We start from the raw sequence: 4,358 nt of genomic DNA on the forward strand, positions 1-4,358 counted from the left end.
TGAGGGCTCTTTTCCTGGTTTGCACTCAGCTGCTGTCACCTTTTCCCTGTGTCCTCACTTGGCCTTTCTTTGGTCTCTGCACATGGGGTGGTGGGGAGAAAGCTGGTGTTGGTAAGGGCATCAGAGTGTAGGACCTGAACTCTGCCCTGGTGTCCTCATTTAACCTGAGTTATGTCCTTAAATGCTCTCTCTCCAAATGCAGTCACAATAATGGCTAGGGCTCCAACATGGAACCTCTTTTGTGGGGAGAAGTCTCAATTCAGTTCATAATAGGGCTGAATGAAGGATACTCTCCATGTATCACAGGGAAACAGGTAATTAAATGACATGCATTTTGTGAAGGTGCTTTGAAAAATCCAGGAATTGGATTTCACTATTGGATCCACAATTGGAAGTTATTATTGTAAGCTCGAGTCTTTAGTGGAGTTAAATGATGACACTACCCTCTGCTGCTATTCCCGGAAAACTTCTACATGTAGGGTTTTGTCGTCATTGTTGTTGTTTTTGTTTTCCTATTTTCAGCCTAAATAATCCTAACCAAAAAAAAAAAAAAAAAAAAAAATCCTTCTAGATCCTATTTCCAATCCTTAATTTTCATTTTCAAATCTCTTTATATTTGAGTTTTGAGCTATAGTCATTGACCAAAATAAATAAATAAATAAAAGATAACTTATGTTAATAATTGTGTTTCTAAATTCTTAAATTCTTAGTTGAATTATGTAGCTCAGAATATAGACTTGTCATGTCTTGTGCTGGGGCAGAAGAGTGAGTTCATAAGAAAGAAACATTCCAGGCCACAGGAAAGTCTTTTAAGATTAGCTTTTTAGAACATACCTTAATTCTAGTGCATTATGTAGATTTAAAACTTAAAAAGCATCTGAATCTTTTCCCTCAGAGTTTATTAGGCTTTTGGGGTCAGACTGACTGAAAATACCATGAATGTTAAAGAAAAACTAAAAATCTCACTTAGGTACTTGTGGATTCCCAGATGTGACTATCATTAATAATTATGCCACATGATTATGATTTCAGTGGATTTGGGAAGGTAAGTTTAAAAGGTTTTTTTTTTTTTTCTTTTATTTTTGGTTAACAAGAATAATAGTCAAATGTTATTTTATCTTATTAGAAAGTGATGAATCCAGGGAGGCATTGTACAGGGATATATTTCAAAATCCATTACTAATCCAAGCCAACAGTGTACTATTAAAGAACATTTCATGATTTGGAAGTTAGAAGCAAGAATGTATTTTTTTAAAAAATAGCTTTATACACACACACACACACACGCACCCCCATGGATACACAGAGCTGTGTCCTCTTATTTGCATTTCTTTTTCCTAGAAAAATTATGTCATTATATTTCTGGACATTTTTGCTCATGCTTCCTTCTGTAGCTTTCCTTTTTTCCTGGCTGGCCAGGCCGCCTTATAGTCCTTTTCTCCTCTACACAGAATCATACAATGGTATATATAGAAGGATGTCACTAAGTTTCTGTTTGAAGAACCTCTTGTGGTGAGGTCCTTAGACTTTACTGAGTTCCAACAATTAGAACCAGGAAGTTCTGATTTCTTGACTTGCCCAAACTTTTTGTTGATTTTTCAGTTGCATCCCATTTCACCAGGCCCTGTGGATTTCAGAAAACTAGAGAAACAGTTTTCTGGATGTTTTCATGTCTTTAGTAGAACATACAGAACAACTGGGAAAGTTTTAGTGGAATAGGAGGACCTCAGTAGAATACAAAGATGTATTTGGAGGAGAAAAAGCAGTGGGATGGATTTGATAAGAGCAGGAACACCTAGTTCCAGCTCGTCAGGGTACAGAGGAGATACCATTACTGAAATGTGGGTGGAGGCAAGGCTGTTGAAGAGGCCGTTGTCATATTTTCAAGTGTCCATATTTTGGACATCTATAAATCCAAACTAATCATTCTGTACAGGAAACCACTTTTGAAAATTTAGTTTAAAAAAACTAAAATTTCAAGGCAGCGTCTCACTAAGTTGCTTAGGGCCTCACTACATTGCTGAAGCTGGCCTTGGACTTGTGATTCTCTGGCATCAGCCTCCTGAGCTGCTGGGATTACAGGTGTGCACCCCTGCACCTGACTGAAAATTTCATTATTGACTTAAAATTTTTCAGTGTTTAATGTGTACCAGGTACTTTGCTAGGAGGTGGGGGATATAAACAATAAATAGACAGGATTTCTGACCTCATGAAGCTTGTAGTTAGCCTCTGACAGATAAGCAGATAATTGCTGTGGCAAGTATCTACATCTATTTGATGATTAATTTAATTAAGTGCAATGAATGTTCTGATAGAGGAAATACTGTGTTGATATCAGAGGGATGACTACCCCAGTTTGGGATGCAAGAAAATTGCATCCTCGGCATTACTATTTTAAAATAGTTTTTAAAGGCCAGGCGTGATGGTTCATGCCTATAATCCCAGCATCTCAGGTGGCTGAGGCAGGAGGATTGCAAGTTCAAAGCCAGCCTCAGCAACTCAGCAAGACCCTAAGCAACTTATTGAGACCCTGTCTCTAAATAAAATACAAAAAAAGGGTTGGGGATGTGGCTCAGTGGTTAAGTACCCCTGGGTTCAATCCCTAGTACCAGAAAATAAATAAACTAAATGTTTTTAAAATATTTTCACTGAATCATGAACTTGAATAGTGACTTGCATTGTTTGTTTTATGGGAGGTGCTATAATTTTATTTTACGTTTTCTGTTTCCCTAAATCTGCTTTCCCTATTCCCTGTTTGCCTGTTAGTAAGGGTTCCCAGAAAATATAATTCAAAATTAAACCACCTCAGTTGCTTAACAGAAATTTAAATGAAGAAATAAAGATGTCTTCAACAAAAGATTAAATCAAACCCATAGTTTTATATATAAAAATATCAAAAATGTTCAGTTGTGAAAGAAGATTGTGAAAGAGGATTAATTTCAGGATGGTTAAAAAGATCAATATCTTGAGGAAGAGCTCAGATTTCTTTTGCTCAGCCAAACTTGCAGAATGGAAGTGAAGAATGAAAGGGAGCAGGGGTGCTGGCTAAGGCACCAGGGCAGGGACATGGTGGCGGTGGTGAAGCAGGACTGCCTCAGTTTGGAAGCCACACCTCTAGCCCACCACCATTTGTACTTTGGTGGCAGCCAGTCCCAGCCGCCCGGCCAGCCCTGCAGCCCGGCTACTGTGGGAGCAGAGCCTGAGGAGTTAGCTGGTCCCCAGCCAGAAAGAACAGGTCCTCAGGGAGAAGCAGGTCTAGGAATAGGAGAAGCAAACGTCTTCACCACTCAACAATCGATAAAGCAGGACCGTGAGGATCGACAGCACCCATGTTCCTGTTTTGATGGTTCATGGAGAGCTAGAAACAGTGACCGAGACAGACATTGGTGCCATTCCCGCCAAAGGAGTTCTAATGAGAGTCCTGGGAGTGGGCAGGCCAAAGGACAGGATCTGGACAGCCAAAACCTGCAGGCTCAAGAGGAAGAGCAGGAGTTTTATGACAGGTCCTGGGAGCATGGCAAGAATGAAGTGGCAATGGTAATGAGACTCAGAAGGCGATTCCTCGACCTGCTGGCAATAGAGAAAAGAGGTACCTGCTAAAGCAAAACCAAACTGCGAACTTTCTGGGGCACTATAAGGACACCAACACCTTCCGGGGTGTAGTCATTAAACACAGTGAACCCCCAGAAGCTCGTATCCTCAAAGAACGATGGTGTCTCTATCCTTTTAGAAGTGATGATGAACTTCCAGTCATGTACATACGGCGACAAAGTGCTTACCTTTTGGGTGACACTGTCGCATTGCAGACATTTCAGCTGATCATCCCTCTTGCTCAAAGCAGCATGCAGTCTTTCAGTATCGTCTTGTGGATTACACCCGTGCTGATGGCACGGTTGGCCGAAGGGTGAAGCCCTACATCATTGATCTTGACTTGGGCAAATGGAATCTTGAACAAGCATATTGAGCCACAGAGATACTATGAACTGAAAGAGAAGGATGTTCTTAAATTTGGATTCAGCAACAGAGAGAGTCTTGCTCCAAGAGTCATCAGATACCTCTGAACTAGACAATGGAAAATAAGGACAATGAGAAGCAAGTGTCAGACAGCTAGGGGACTGAAGAACCCAAACTATTGGGACATTTTTCCTTCTTAGAAGGCTTCTGGATTGCCTCAAAGAACACAGTGGTGCTCTCTAATGCCTCTTATTGCTGTAAGTCTTTCCTGTGTTGCCGACCAGCTTATTTTTACTTTAAGAACACTTAGGATTTGTTGGACTTCTTTATGTGGAACATCAGCCTTGTACCTTGTGGTATTTTCAGATCCATCTCAACTATAACACTGTGTTTTAGTAGAAGCA

The 4,358-nt window shown here is 40.3% G+C and overlaps 1 pseudogene across 1 annotated transcript; it reads left to right on the forward strand.

Moving 5' to 3' along the window:
- The first annotated feature begins 3,066 nt into the window (after positions 1–3,066).
- Positions 3,067–4,080, forward strand: LOC306641360 (smad nuclear interacting protein 1-like; annotated as a pseudogene). Its single transcript has one exon. The product of its transcript is annotated as a smad nuclear interacting protein 1-like (transcript).
- Positions 4,081–4,358: the final 278 nt, after the last annotated feature.

Source organism: Sciurus vulgaris (genome assembly GCF_902686455.1).
Source record: "Sciurus vulgaris genome assembly, chromosome: 12".
Classification (NCBI taxonomy): Eukaryota; Metazoa; Chordata; class Mammalia; order Rodentia; family Sciuridae; genus Sciurus; species Sciurus vulgaris.